Below are 16,729 nucleotides of genomic sequence, written 5' to 3' on the forward strand. Positions count from 1 at the left end.
GAATTTAGTACCTTCTTGAGTCACACACCTAACCTCAGTCCTGCAGTGAATGCACCAATTAATTTGACTTATTCCAACTAATTGACAATAATTTTGACAAAATTATTGACAAATTATTTTGACAATTATTGACAAATTATTTTGACAAAATTGACAAAAATTTCTGGTCAATATGGTCTTTTCCTGCATCTCACTGTATTTTCCTCTCTCTCTCCTTAATGAAAGAGAAAAAAAATGAAATCTTGTACGTTTCTAAAATCTAGTTTTCAGGAAGAACAATCAAATATAATTTCTTAGGTGGGCTAGCAGTTATAGAAAATTGGCTATGTTAAATGAGTCCAGTGGCTTTAAGCCAACAAATGCATCTGGATAAACCTTTGCTGTGCTAGTAAAAGACTGCCACAGCACAGATACAAATATCTGTTCACCTAGAAAAGCCCACAGAAGTGCATGATCTGCACTGCAGTTCTCTTGCTTTCATTTATCATTTCAAACTGTGTTATTTTGATAGCTTTTCAGTTGCAGGAGTACCAGTGCTGATGCAGAGATAATGAAATACTGAAAGCATCAAACAACAGGGATGTCTGTAACTGGTAATGGGCATCCTTCCTCAGTTTATTAACTCCAGCTGTGCTGTTTGACAGTTTCTGTGAAGGGATACAGCACAGTGTGAGAATACTGAATGGAGAATGAAGAAGCTAGAGCCAGGAATTAAACTGTATCACACACAATCTCTATGAGTAGAATTTCAGAAGGTAAAAAGGATCATCATCTTTCAAAATTATGATCTCCATTTTCATCAGACCATGAAGTGACCAGTACAGAGATCTTCAGTTCAAGTTTCAGCATACAGCACTTTTTCAAAAGTGCAGTTATTTTCTGATATGAAATACATTTCCAACACTTTGCATATTTACTAAAGAAGGTAGTATCTAGTCTTTTATAATAGTAAGATTAGGTTGGACTTAAAATTATACACATCACTTCTTCTGAAAACAAACTAGTTGGGACTCATCATTACCAGAACTTTGCCCAGAATAACATGTGGATATTGTTACATAGAGCACTGGGCACTGAGAACTGTTGAGGAGGAAATAAAAGCAGCCTAATAGGGCAGATCTTCTTGCTTCTAATTGGTAGTTATCCTTGGTTTTTAAGGCTTTTAAGTGTCTGAAGCTGAATGTGCCAGGAAACTGGAAAAACTTGTGAAATCTTTTTAATAATGTACACTAAGTGGAAGTATTGCACAGAGTGTTTTCAGAAGTGTGTTAGCTTAGACATGTCACAAAGGTCTGTTTCTGTGTGAGCAGTTGTGAACGAGACCCACAAGCAATCTACAGGTATGGATGCAGAAGTACTTATCAGAAAATAGCAGGACAATTGCAATGAAGGCATTTGCTGGGAGCTGTTGCTCAAATGTATCACCAGAACAAAGAAGTTTTGGAATGCAGTGGTTCTGCTGAATCTACAAGAACTGTTTAACTCAGGACACTAAGTGTCCATCCAGGGTCACTCACAGACACTAGCACCAATTGATTGAATAACTCAGGCCACATGCAATCCTGCAGAATTTTACATATACATCTGAAACAACAAAACTTTGAGTCAGCTTTATAGTTGTATTACCACTACCAAGGGATAGTGTTTTGGGTTTGGGTGGCAAGTTTTGATAACAGGGACACAGGGTTTCTCCCTCTGAGAAGTTGCCAGATATTTTTGCTGTGTCCAACAGAGTCAAAGCTGCTGGCTCCAAAACAAGCTTGCCAAGGCTGATGGCCAAGGCTGAGCCCATCAGTGATGGCAGTAGTGTCTCTGGGATAATGTATATAGGAGTGGAGGAAAAGCTGCCAGGAGAGAGAAATGAGAGGAAGAGCTCTGCAGACACCAAAGTCGGTGAAAAAGGAGGGGCAGGAGGTGCTCCAGGCACCTGAGCAGAGATTCCCCTGCACCTCCTGGTGAAGACTGTGGTGAAGCAGCTGTGCCCCTGCAGCCCATGGAGGCCCATGGGTACACAGAGATCCATCCACCTGCAGCCTGTGTAGGACTCCGTGCCAGAGCAGGGGGATGCCTAAAGGAAGCTGTTACCCTGTGGGAAGCCCATGTTGGAGCAGGCTTCTGGCAGGAGCTGTGGACCCATGCAGGGTGAAGCCCACACTGAATCAGGTTTTCTGGCAGCACTTGTGACCCTCTGGGGGCCTCAGGCTGTAGCAGCCTGTTCCAAAAGTACTGAACCCTGTGGGAGGGATGCAGATTGGAGCAGTTCACGGAGAACTCCAGCCTGTGGGAAGGACTCACACTGGAGAGGTTCATGGAGAGTCATTTCCCTTTGGAGGATCCCCTCACTGAAGTCAGGAAGGACTGTGAGGAGGAAGAAGTGACAGTGACAATTTGTGATGAAATGACTGTAATCCCTGTTTCTTATCCACCTGTGCAGCTGGGGGGAGGAGGTAAAAAAAGTCAGGAGTGAAGTTGTGCCTAGGATGAAAGTAGGGCTGAGGGCAAAGTGGTTTTAAGAATTAGTTTTTAGTTCTCATTTTTCTACTTTGATTGGTAATATATTAAATATATGTTTATAATATGTTTTTCTCACAATAGTAATGAGTGAGTGATATTTACCTGTCCATATCTTGACCCACAAGCTTTTTATCACACTTTCTCTCATTTGTCCAGATGAGGAGGAGCTCAATCACACTGGCAAATCCGTATGACTTCCCTTCCTGGTAAAGAGCTGGCTTTCCAGCTGCTACTGCAGCTGCATTCATATGAGTTTGTGTGACAAAGTAATTGAGTGAACCATGACAATATTTATCTGCTGTTAATAATAAACTCTTAATAAAGAAATAATTAATTACACTGGTTTTAGCTGGGATAGAGTTAATTTTCTTTACAGTGTCTGGCTTGGGGCTGTGTTTTGGATTTGTGCTGAACAGAGGTTTCATAATACAGAGATGCTTTGGTTGTTCCTGAGCAGGTCCTACATGGAGCTGAGGTCTCCTGCTTTTGGTACTGCCACACTGGCAAAGGGACTGCAGGTTCATGGGAGGCTGGGAGGAGACAAAGCCAGGACAGATGACCCAAACTGACCAAAGAGATATTCCAGACCATGTGACATCATACTCAGTGTATAAAATGGGGGGAAGAAGGAGGAAGGGAGGGGTATTTGGAGCAATGGCGTTTATCTTCCTAAGTCACTGTTATGGGTGAAGGGGACCTACTCTCCTAGGGATGGTTGAACACCTGCCAGCTTATGGAGAGAACTGGGTGAATTTCTTGCTTTGCTTTGCTTTGTTTGTGTGCACAACTTTTGCATTTCCTATTAAATTCTCTTCATCTGAACCTATGAGTTTTCCAGCTTATACCCTTCCAATTCTCTCCTTGATCCTCCTGCTAGGGGAGTGAGCAAGCAGCTGTATGGGTTCTTGTCTGGGGTTAAATCTCAAAATTAATAAAAAGTGTTCTAATAAATTGTGACCTGTGTCTCTCCTGAGTCACTTTCTTACCACACAGCTTTACACAATTGAAGTCCTGCAGTAAGCAGCCAGTGTAGGTGTTTGAAGGATCACCAGTTCCGGTGGGTGCAGCTATAGCACACAGAGCTCTTCAAGAAGTAGGCTGGTATTTATATCTAATGTAAAGGCTCCAATCAACTCATAAATATGTTCTGTTTTTAACAAAGTCTGCCATGCACCTGCTGTCTTCATGGGAAATTGGTGGCTGTGATGAGGGCAAGGGGAAGGAATCTGCAAGCTACTGTGAATGAGTGAATGAATGAAGAAATTAATGTATCTTCCTGGTTTTGTTTTATTTTTTTTTTTAAGTTCATAATTTATATGAACTGTTACAATAACACCAAAAGCAGTAAGTTTACAGTGTTGCTGCTGTTAACTCTCTTATTCGAAAGTGCTTTGATGCTAAGGTCAATGTAATTAATAGGCTGGAGTTTGCAGTTGTCAAAGTACAAGACTGCTTTCACTCACACCCTGGGGTTTTCTGTCACCAGCTCTCCCTACCAGCAACTTTGTGGACTGACATTTCATTTTTAAGCCAGAAGCTTGAAATTTTTTGCTATTAGTGCAACTTGTCAAAAAACCAAGAAGGTATCCAGAGCCTGGCTGTAAACCTAAGCAGTGAGTACAGGTGAAGGTTACAAGAGACAAAATCATGTTCAGAAAAGCATTCAGAAGGCATTGCCAAACCTGTTTGCAAGGTGTAAAAAACACAGATTAGTAAAACATGCACTTTGGCTATGCCATAGCTGAAATGGAGGTTGAAAATAGGGCCTGTTGGCAGGTTTTAGATAACTTTCAATTACAGGCTTAGGAGTGCCCCCGTAAAGTGGTGTGAGTGTGTATGTATATGTCAAATCCTGGAATTTTTATGTAACTAAATAAGAAAAATATGTGGGGGGTACTGGATATAGCTAGAGAGGATGGCAGAAGCATCAGTGTATGCTTTTATCTGTTTGGAAAGGAGTGAGTGTGGCAGCATGCCAACTCCAAGACCCCAGGACACAGCAGCCCTGCCTATTCTTGGATCGTGACTACTGCTGAATTGTATACACTAGCTGCCAGGATCATTCTAGCTCAACCCACAGACTGTGTTTTCTTGGAAATGTCATACAGGGCCAGTATGTTAGCAAGGCATGTCTTTAATTCTTCTGCTCATATTCTGCTGTTGAAGAAGAGAAAAAAGGAAGAAAATAGTATTTTTTTCCTGACACTAAACAAGATCCTAAATTAGGGTTGATTAGCCTTTTACATCTTCCTTAATTGGCTGGAAGGCTTGAGGAGGCTGTGAATCAAAGCGCTGGTGAGCTGGACACAGGCGTACTGCCTCATGGCAATTCTACTTTGTTAAAAGAATCCTACTGGCTAATCTCAATACTTCATTCCAATACTGGGTCTGGTATTTGGGAAAGGTATTAAAAAAATAATCCACTTCCCTGTGGCATTGGTAACATCTGGGAATAAACTGTTTGTAAACGCCCCCAAAAACACTGTAACTGTGACAAGGAGAATCATATAAGTGAACACATAAGAACACATACTTTTTTGTGCTCCTTCCTCATAAATTGCCTATAACACTTATCCTAGGATTCAGTAAAAGTAGGACTAGTAAAAGACTAGGCATCAGACTATGTTTTAAAGGAACCGTAATACTAAAATAAAAGTTAAGAAAATAGCCCTGCAACAAAATATAACATTGGGTATAATTTAGTTCAAGATTGGCAGGTGTACAAACCCATTGTTTACTGTGGAACTGGCTTGTATCACAAAAGCCCAGTATCTAAAAACTGAGAATTTTTAAATTTCTCCTCATGGTCTGGGAAGCTCCAATTTTCTGACTGCTTTGCTTTGGTCTTCACAGTGTTAGAAAATGTGGTTCTCTTTTCACTGGTGTCACTGACACCCTGACAAGTCTGGAGCCACAAGGCAGAACTGGCAACACAGTCCCTGATGCACCACTCAGGAGATATATTCTGAGCTGGCCTGGACAGACAGTTCATACCATGCATTCACCTGATGCTCCAGGTAGCCCTGAGTGTTTCTCCTGAGGCTGGCAGCCCAAAGGTGAGTTCAGCCTACAATCAGCGCAAGACAGCCACCCAAGGGTAAGAGAGATGCTCCAGCTTATACCTGGATCTTGGTCAAATGGTCAGTTAGTCACTTTGGTGGTTTAAAATCTGCTCAGTACACTGAGTGTCTCTAGATTACAGGGGGAAAAAAAGCAAAAAAAATCAGCAGTGGGATTTTCAAAATAACTTATGCCTGGTCTACTATTAATCTGATATGTATAGTTTGATCTCGCCCTCGACCCACTGTCTTGTACTCTGTCATTCCCTTTCTCAGTCATCTCCATAGGCTCTTTCCTCACATGTATATGTACGGGACTTTTTTTTTCTGATTTTCTCCCATGTTTTACCTCATAAAAGTTAAATCTTTTTGATCCATATTATTACAATACTTTGCAAAAGAAATAACAATACACTATTTTGAAGCTGCCCACTTTGAACATAGAAAACTAAATGCCTCAGTTTGATAGAGAAGAGAAAAAAAGTTCTACAGAAATGAAATGAAAAACTTTCCTTAACTACCCACACAATGGCTTACTCAAGCCAGTGATAACAAGTTTCTTTCTTTCATCATGTCTAAATGCCTGCACAAAGGAGAAAAAAGGAAAATAAAAAATATATTACATGCTCTTTGTCTTGATCCAAAGCCTGGAAAGACTGTTAAAGCATCTTTTGTTGTTAAAGACACTCATACATCATGCAACATATCACCTTATTCTTCAGCAGCCACTTTCTCCACTCAAAGCTAGTATTTTGACTATGAAAAATGTGTGTTTTTCTTCTTCTTGGATTCTTACTTTTAAATGGTGCAGGATAAAGACTGGCGAATAGTCTTTTACCATTTGTAAATACACCAAATCAAAGTATATTGTGCTTGTCCTTGAGAAGTCAATACATATAACTGGGTTCTCTATAGTAGTAATGACCCACCCCAACTTTCAATGTTCTTCTTACTCTTCTGTGATGGAGTGGATGCAAAAGTCAACAAATTGATGTCATTCACCTAGACCTCAGTACGGCCTTAGGCATGGTTCCATATGACATTCTTATTTCCAGACTGAAGACGCATGGATTTGAAAGGTAGACTACTCAGTGGATGAGGAATTGGCTGTGTGGACACCCTCATAGCTGCAGTCAATGGTTCAATGTCCAAGTGGAGACACGTGACAAGTAGTGTCCCTCAGGACTCTGTCTTGGAACTGGTGCTCTTCAATCTCTTTTTCAATGACATAGACAGTGAGATCTAGTGCGCTTCCAGCAGGTTTGCAGGTGATGTGAAACTGAGTGCTGCAGTTCACACAAGAGGACAGGTTGCCATCTAGAGAGACCTGGACAAGCTTGAGAAATGGGCCAATGAGAACGTCATGAATTTCAACAAGTCCAAGGGCAAGGTGCTACATCTGGGTCATGGTGATCCTAGATATGAACATAGATGGAGAGAAGAACTAATTGAGAGCAGCTCTGCCAAGGACTTGGGGGTGCTGGTGGGTGAGAGACTGGATATGAGCCCGCAATTGCAGTGCAGAAAGGCAACTGCAGCCTGGGCTGCACCCAAAGCAGTGTGGCCAGCAGGTCGAGGGAGATGATTTTCACTGTCCCTCTGTTCTCATAAGAGCCCACCTGGAATATTTAATCCATCTCTGGGGTGTCCAACACAAGAAAGATGTGGACTTGTTGGACTGAGCCCAGAGAAGTGCCATGAAGATGATCAGAGGGCTGTAGCACCTCTTCTGGGAAGACAACGAAAAAGTTGAAGTTGTTCAGCCCGGAGAAGAAAAGGCTCTGAGGACACTTTGGAGCAGCCTTCCAGTACCTAAAGAGGGCTTCAAGAAAGCTGGAGATGACTTTTTGCAAGGGCATCACAGGACAAGTGATAATGGCTTTAAACAGCAAGAGAGAAAGTTTAGAGGGGATATGGGGGAAAATTCTTTACCGTTAAGGTAGTGAGGCCCTGAACAGGTTTCCAAGAGAAGTTGTAGATGCCGCATCCATGGAGTTCAAGGGAAGGATAGATGGTATCCTGAGAAACCTGGTCTACTGGATCGTCACCCTGCCATGGCCTTTTAGTTCCCTCACAACCCAAACCATTCTATGGTTCTTTAATTCTATGATTCATTATATAAACCTTAGCATTGATTTTCCATGGCAAGGTTTAAGGAGCAGGGTGGCTACAGATGTGGCTGCTGTGAGAAGACACCAAAAGCTTCCCTCATGTCTGAGAGAGCCAGTGCCAACTGGCTCCAAGATAGATCTACCGCTGGCCAAGGTCGAACCATCAGTGACATTTGTACCATCTCTGGGATAAGATGACGAAGAAGGAAATGAAGTTATGTCAGAGAAGCATATAGTGGCCAGAGAAGAGAGGAGTGAAAATATATGAAAGATAGAGCTCTGCATGCACTAAGGTCAGTGAAGAAGTGGGGGAGAATATATTTCAGGCATCATAGAGGGTCCCCTTCAGCCTGTGCTGAAGATCATGGTGAGACAGGCTGTCCCTCTGCAGCCCAAGGTGGTCCACTATGGAGCAGAGATCCGCCTGCAACTACATGCTCGAGTAGGTGGATGCCCAAAGGAGGCTGGGACTGCCAGGGAAACCCAGGCTGGAGCAGGTTCCTGGTAGGAGCTGTAGACCCATGCAGAGTGAAGCCCACACTCGAGCAGATTTGCTGGCAGGATTTGTGACCCATGGAAGACCCACACCAGAACAGCTGGTTCCTGGAGAACTTCACCCTGAGGAAAGTTGCAGCATTTTGTGAAGGAGTGTAGCCTGTAGGAAGGACTCACATTGGAGAAGTTTATGGAGGACTTCCCTGGAATGGACCCCATGCTGGAGCAGTGGAAGACTATGAGGTGTCCTGCTTCTGAGGAAAAAGTAGCAGCAGACAGTGTCATGAACTATGGTAACCCCCATTTCCCACCCACTTGCATAATTGTGGGGAGGAGGTAGAATTCAGGAATAAATTTAAGCCTGAGAAGGAGGGAAGGGTGAGAGAAAGGTATTTTTAAGATTTGGTTTTACTTCTCATTACTCTGCTCTGGTGTAATTGATAATAAAATCAATTAATTTCCCCAAGCAAAGTCTGTTTTGCCTGTGGCGAGTGATCTCTCTTTATCCTTATCTTGACCCAAAAGCCTTTTGTTGTATTTTCTCTCCACTCTACATCTAAGGAGGGCAGTGACAGAGTGGCTTTGGTGGGCACCTGACATCAGTCAATGTCAACCCAATGCAAGCTTACAGTGAATTACTTTGACTTTCAGTGCTGTGGAGACAGAAAGTGTTTCAGGAACACATAGTGAAACAACTAGCCTCAAATCAGAACTAATCCTTACTATGAAATCAAGCAATTTTTTTTTCTGCTAAGGAGGAGATACTTTGAAAAGTATGTTGGATTTTTTCCCCAGAATCTCTTTTGTGATTGTACCTTAGTCCACAGCACAGAAATGAAGAAATTATTCACAAAGAAGAATATTTGACTAGGCAGTCCTGGAATTCAGGGAGCTAATCCAGTTTACACCAGCTATGTCCTCATCCTGTATATATGAGGATATAAATGCAAAATCCTTTAAGTGATGTAGGATTTTGGCACATATTTTTTCTGAAAGAAACCTGCTATGCTGCTAAGTAAAATATTTTTCATCATTCCTTTTATTGATGTTGATCCAGTTCTGGGCATTTAAGGTGTTTGGTCTGAGCACTTCAATTCCAGCTTTGCAAAAAGGACCTTTCCAGATAGATAAGAAAATCAGGACTTTTTTTCCTGTGTTAACAGCTTAAAGTTATTTTTTTCGATAATAGTTCCAATTAAGCTTTTTTTCTTCTGATCTATTGTTCTATTTATCAAAAAATGTTCCAATTAAAAGGTGGAGAATCCAATAAGCAATAATCATGAAAATATACCCAAAGGAAGATAAAACGTATGCTGCTTTCAGGGAAAACAGACATTTTCATTCCTCTTAATAGGAGACATGAATACTGTGTTTCTAACAAATACCTTTAGTATTGTAGACAAGGGTCGGTCCTGTTTTAAATCCCTTTGTAATCCAAGGAGATTGGAACTGCAGCAATTGACTGTATCTTTTGCCTAAAAATTATATCAATAGTTATGATCTAATTTAAACAACCTCTACTGACTGAACTGCCATCAGCACATAAAAATACTTGTGTATGTGGAAGGATTATAAGTAGTTTATATTTGGTTGAATTGTAGCTAGATGCTGGCTGGATTAATGAGTTAATTTACTTATTAAATGACTTGACAAATAATAGTTGAGTTTGATGTAAGCTTTCTGTTTCAAATCTGTAACCACTTTATAAAGTATGAGTATTTTCTGACAATACTTTCCATGAAAATAACCACTGTGAATCACTGAAAGTTGTCTGACTCTGACTGACAAGATAGTGATTTGCCTAGATATCTATTACAACTTTAGAGAAAACTGCTCATACACTACACTTCTGGGGAGAGAAATTCTCAGTGCAAAAGTAAATAGCATTTAAAGACTTTGAAAAACAAGCTATCTGGAGTAACAACAATAATAAAAATATTCCTTATTTCTCTAACTGGAAAATAGACAGCCAAAATCAGAAAAAAACTAGCCAGGTAGGAAAATCTGAAGCATTTTTGTCTCCTCCTACTTGATACTAAAAGGAATTCCCTAATTATCACTGGTTATGTTGAAAATACTTTTCTATCTTCTAATTATCTGAATCTCTAGGCAGTATGTATATGCAAAGGATGGATAAATAATTTCAAATACTCAATTTCTTTCTGCAAGTGCTATTAACAACCACAAGCTGTTAGCCAAATAATAATTTCTTAAAGGAATGATGTTAATGAAGAAGAAGATATGAGACAGGTAGAATAGAAAGGCCAAAGAAAAAAAGACAATGATAAAAAATACCCCAACAAAACAACACCCAAAATTTATTAACAGCCCACCTCCCCCCCGCCCCAATGTGAAAAACAAAGCAAAAATAAACAACAAAACCAAAAATAGCAAAATAAGAAAAAAACAACATAAACACACAAAGGCATATGTACCCAGTGCTGGAAGAATCCCGTGAAGAACTGTAAATGACAAGAAAATGTGGTGTCATTTGCAGTTTTCCTGGACAGGAGAAAAATCCATTTTTAGTAAAGTTTTTACCTGAAATCAGACTTTTGGCAGCACACATGGAATCTGAGCTATGTAATTGGGTCTTTACCAGAGATCTCCTATATTCTTGTGGAGCCCCTTGATTTCACACACAGCTTCTCTATTCCTGATAGGAAGAGAGCCTCTCTGCTTACTGGGTATAATATGAAAGCTGTTTTCCCTCCTCTGATGGCATTTCTAGAATTGTTGAAGGAAGTATTATTATTTTAAACATCTCCTTTCATTTGTATTTTCTTATTTTAGTGCTGCTCAAACATTCAGTACAAGTCTTTTTCTGCTTCCTTGGAGGCTAACTTTCATGCAGACTGATAAACCACAGTATACAAAAATATAAATTTCACAACATACTCAGTTGCCAGCATCCAAAATCCACATGTAGATAAGTGTGTGACAGTTGACTACAAGTAATAGCCTTATTGTGTAGTGAAAATCACCAGAGCTGATGAGTTCCATATACTTAACCAAAGATGAATGTAGGGTATTTTCTCATTTTTTGAGTAATGGGAACTGGGCTTGCAATTCATAAGAAGTTAATTTTTTGTATATAGGGACTGTGAGGCTAGACTGAGAAAACTGGCAAAATGGATCTGAGTCTTTCTAATGAAAAATGGCTTAAGGTTATTATTATCTCTCAGAAAAACATGTAAGAAGGCAAAACAGCAGTATTCTCTGGCATTCAGCTCATGGTTTTGATTTAGAGCCTTTGTTCATGTTGTGTACAAATCCACTATCAGAAATATGCTCTCTCACTGCTTGAAGCACTGAAGATATCCGTCTTGATTTCAGTTTTATAACGCATAAAGTCTTGATGGCAAGTACATAACCCTGTGTGGGAGAGAATTATGTAAAAGTATAGTCTCTTCTTGTAACTTCTGAAGGTTTTGGCCAATTTCAACCAAATTTGTTGAAGAGTGGTTTCAATAACATCATACTTTATTAGGCACTTGAGAATCCTAACAAAACATAGCATCTGCACAAAGACAGCAACTAGGCAGTGGGAATGGGTATGTCAGTACCCTATTTATATTTTCTTGTGCAGAGGAACAAAGGATATAAGTCTTTCTTGTACATGGTAAGTCACGTAATTCACAAATGAACTCAGAAAAAGCATTATCCCTAATGGTCCAGTGAATAAGCCAACTAGCCATTGCCACAGGTTAGGAATAAACTTCTATTTTATTCTGTTGCTATAGCAAGTTCTCAGAGATGCTCAAGGCAATTTATTCCTTAGAACTTAAACTCACAAAGGTTAATATCAATATGATTTAGGCATCCAAATGGCTTTGGCAAGGTGGGCATAAATATGAGTTGCTTATTTTTGTCATCTGTTGGAACATCTGACATAGTCCACTGCTAGAAACATGATACTGAATGAAATGGGGCAGTAGTCTTGGATAAAAGGTTTCTTCCTTTGTGCCTTTCTTTCTGACATTTTAGCATGTCTGAAAATCTGACAAGATTACCAGTGGGAAGAAAATAAATAATAGAATGCCAGGAACTTTAAAACCCATCTTTTTCTGCTGTAAAACTACTAATAGAAGAGAGGACCTCTAATTCTAAGCATTTACAACACTGGGAAATATTATTTTAAAGTAATGAACTGTTTGAAATTAGTCACCCTATGAAGAAATTTAAAACTTTTTGAGTACATGGATAAGCATTCTTGTCCCTTGAATTGCACTTTTATCTCACATTACTCTTCTTAGTTATCTTTTGTTTCAGTTATTCAAATGTTCTACAGAAGAGAGATGACTGTAGCACTGTCTTACTAAATACTAACAATAAATACTAACACACCTATCATTCTCTTTAGGTCCAAAGTGGTGTTTATGCCTCATATATTTGGTCCCACACCCATTACATGACCAAAAGGACTGAGTAACTTTACTGTCTTTCTCCAGTCATAGCGTTTCATCTATTCACACTGGAGCTGTTAATGTTTTTCAAGCTCTCCTGTGTATGTGGATCCAGATAGGAAAGAAAACAATGTGTGCAACATAAGTGGTTGGTTTCAAACTTGAATAAGGACCCCCAAAATCTGGATCTAGAAAAATTTCAGAGGCTTTCAAGGCACTAAAAATTTGCATGCAATACTGTCGCACCAGTTTGAATGACAAACATGCTCACAAAATTGTAGTTTTTTTTTCACAAATAATCTGTGAATCCAAAACAGCCAGTATAATTAAAAATCTTAAAAATTACACAGAATTATTCCACTACACTCATAAATTTTATCTGTAGCTCCTATCTATTTTGAAAATGGTGTTTGAAAAAATTAAGTAAATACCTATGATTCAACAGTTAGCTAAACTGTCTAATACTTTGTGAAAACAAATCCCAACTTAGAGATCTTTCACATTCAGAGCACATATTTGGTTTGGATGTCCTTTTAGCTTCTGAAATCTTCTGTATGGGTCTTGTACACAGGGACTCTGTCATTGCACTTTGCTTTGTTCTTTTCAAGCCTCAGGTAAAACACATTTGTAATCAAAAGTGGCAGGAAATGAATAAAGAGAGGAAGGCATTTTGTAAACAATTTCTTTTCTCGCCTCATATTGCACTCAAGAAAGGGAATGATGTTTGGAATACAGATATAAATACTTGAATTAAATCCTAGAAGAAGAAATCAGAAATGCCATTACACCAAAAAATGAGGGCCCTCTAATCCAACTACTTCCCATTGATGACATAAATCGGAGGGGCAGATGGAAAGTAGGGAAAAGGGTGTTATTGTGAAGCAATTACCAGTTTTGAGAGTTTTTTTTGTTTTGTTTTTTTTTTTAATCCCAAGAAAATGGTTAGAAATCTGCAAAGATTTTATGTAGTGTTTGTTCTTTAGTTTAAATGCTTTTAATTGTATAGGATTTTATGTTCATAGGAAGAAAAATAAGCATAGCTGCTCATCTTTTTCTGAATTATCAGTATTTATCCATTATTTCATTCTTGCATATCCTTCAAGACCCTGCTTTAAGCAGTAAACTTAAAGGAATGCAGGATGGATTTGCCATCAATAAAAAAAAAGGTAGAAGGTCTAATTGGCAAGCACCACAACAGAGGAATATATGATCAAGAAAATTTCCTTATGGCTTGGTACATGGAGTTCAGATTCAAAATACAATGGGCAATCAAAATGAGCCCAGTAGGTTCTTTACTCTCACCTGAGCCAGACACAAACATCCAGTGGTAGCAAAGACCAACTTCCCAATGCCCCAGAACCTTCAGCAGTGTGTGAAGACCAGTGTATTATAGCTCACAGAGAGCAGCAGGAATAACAGCTCAGAAATGGAGTAGTCCCTGTGGGAAGACCTGGAGGACTTTAGCAGCATCAGGATTTTATTCTGTCTAAAGAAAAATTTATCCATAGAAGATTTATGTAGGTAGTCATTGGATAGCTTCAAATAATAGAGCAGTGTGAGCAACACAAATACTTTGTGATGCTTGTTAGAACAAATCTTTCTCATACAGTCGTAATTTATCTGTGCTGCTTACCACGCACTTCCTAATCCCACCCAGATTTATAGGTGACTAATTGGCTATTTGTCTCACCATAGGAAATAGGTACAGTGTGGTGTACAGAAAAAATAAACAAAAAATTCTTCATGTGGAAATATCAGCATGGAATTGTTATGAACTAAATAGCAGTGGGAAAAGCCACAATATAGAGAAATTGGCAGATTCTGAGATTTTAAGCAATAATAGTAAATATATACCTCATAATCACTTTATGTAAATGTGAAATGCATCCAAAGGTTTGTCTCACATGCTGCTTTTTGTGTGCGACTGCACAGCATAGCTGTTAGTCACATCTGTTTGCATTCAGAGGATTATAATTTTTACTGTGTGACATGTGCATGCTGAAGAGAGTAAACAGTGGGAAAAATACACTGATGAAGAGAATTAAGAAATCTGAGATAAATTTCATCATATTGTGACTTTTGATGTTTCACTTTTCATATTCTTGATGGGAATTCCTAATTCTAACAAGACTGCTTAGTATTCAATTACTTAAAGAAATCCCAACAAATATCTTTTGTTGAGGTTAACAGGCTTATTTGCATAATGGGTGAATTTTAGCAGAAAGTAATTGTCACTTGTACAGGTTTGCATACCAGTTCCCTTTCTTCAAGTTCTGAGAAGGGGAATAGTATCTTGGAGAACAGAAAAGTACATGCTGCTTCTATGTCCTTACCAGCTCACCTAAACATCTCTCCTAACACAAAATACATTGATTATTTTCTAGAGAACTAAAGGGAAATTTTAATATGGCCTTTTTACCCAAAGACTCAATAGACATGCTTTGGATCCACAATTCTCCCATAGTGCTGCTTCCAAAAGTTATTTAAATTCAATCAACCCTCATGATTTACCACAATGTAATAAAGTTATTGCCACATACTACTTAGACATCAGTAACAGATCTGTGCATGCTCTGTCAAGCCATTGCAATCGGGTTAAAATGAACTGACTTATACTTTTTCATTAACTGTTTATGACGTAGAACAGCTAAGGAACAGTAACTCATTAAACCACATTAATTCAGTGATGTCTGAGTCCTGGGAAAAAAATCCATTTGAATTTCTGTAGTTCACTATGTAATAAATTTGAAGAAGTCCTCAGATGATTTTGAGGAGTAGATGAAATGAGATGCAGCTGTCATTTTAATGTTTCTTTGCAATAAAATCACATCAGAACACCATGTGATTCCATTTCTGTTTGTAAGAAGTCAAAACACTTGTAGAATAGCAAAAAATGCTGAGTCAGTGCCAAACCTGAAAATCACTGTTTTCTCATGCTTAAGCATGAGTGTAGTCTTGGTAGGTTTGGGATCAAAATCAGTGTGATTAAAAGGAAAATGTTGAAGTTAAAAGTATTGTGAAAGATTGGTTAATTACCTAATCCAGAATTCTGATGTACCTGAAGAGAAGATCTCATCTGACTTCAGGTTCTGTTAGTAGGAAACTTTGAGCCCATTTAGTTACTTTGGTTTCCAGAATTTAATGTGACCTGTTTGTAACCAAACTGTAAAACAGAGAAAAAAATGACAACTTGGTGCAGAGCAGAGTCAAATGAAGTTCAAATATTTGCTGTTTGCAAACAAAACATTAATGCAAATTAAATCAAGTCATTCCTAGGATAAAGACAAATTTAAAAAAAGGTTCTAATTGTTCAATTAAATTAAATGTTATTATAAAAAGTCATAATAAACATAAGGCATTTACAATAAGAAGCAGCTAAATTTAAGCCCTGCTTTATTCTGTTCAAATTACTGTTTGCACAGGCATATGGCACATCTGTGTTCCATTATCTTTATTTACCAGGAAGAGTAAATATTGCTTCTTTTCCTTCCCCTTCTTTTCCATTTGGAGGTCACCTTTCCCAAAGATGCTGGATGTCAAAGGGCAGTGAAGACTGCTCAGTACCTTGCTAGTACATTTACCTCCTATACTATTTGTTTTCTAGCTATCACTGCATTTGGCTAGGACCCAATTTAGCTAGGAAAGCCAGTGCTCATGCCAGGGCAGATCTGTCAAAACAGGCATGTAAGTGAGCTGACTGAACAGGCCTTGTGCCAGCTTTGCTCCTGAAGCCAGTTCTTCACTGTCTCCTTTGCAGTGTTGAGCAAAACACTGTCTGCATGAGTATGAATTCATTTAGGAAGACCTCATATGCTGTGCACAAATCTGACATGTGGGCCTGGGGGTTCAGAGGACATGTTACAAGGATTTCTGCAAGGTGTGCAACTTGTCGTATGAAATAAAACTTCCTGTTTGCTAATGTCTAGAAAAGTACTCCCTGTAAACACAGGTGAAATAGCTTGGCCAGTATGAAAACTGTCTCTGCTATTAACTTCTTGTTCCTTCTATTTCAATATCTGTTATTGAGAAGATAGAATTGTATCTGTTTGATAAAAGGAAATATTTGGTTTTCTTGAGATATTCTTTTGCCAGCTTGTTGGACCACATAAAGTCTCAAATTTAATTGTTTTGGGGGGGGTTTGTT

The 16,729-nt window shown here is 38.9% G+C and overlaps 1 long non-coding RNA gene across 1 annotated transcript; it reads right to left on the minus strand.

Annotated features, from left to right (window-relative positions):
- Positions 1–258: 258 nt before the first annotated feature.
- Positions 259–11,585, minus strand: LOC137473110 (uncharacterized). The gene is made up of 2 exons (XR_010998614.1): positions 10,721–11,585; positions 259–647 (listed from the first exon to the last, which is right to left on the minus strand). It is a non-coding gene; the product is annotated as an uncharacterized lncRNA (long non-coding RNA).
- Between the last annotated feature and the right edge of the window lie 5,144 nt (positions 11,586–16,729).

This window comes from Anomalospiza imberbis, chromosome 4 (assembly GCF_031753505.1).
Source record: "Anomalospiza imberbis isolate Cuckoo-Finch-1a 21T00152 chromosome 4, ASM3175350v1, whole genome shotgun sequence".
Lineage (NCBI taxonomy): Eukaryota > Metazoa > Chordata > Aves > Passeriformes > Viduidae > Anomalospiza > Anomalospiza imberbis.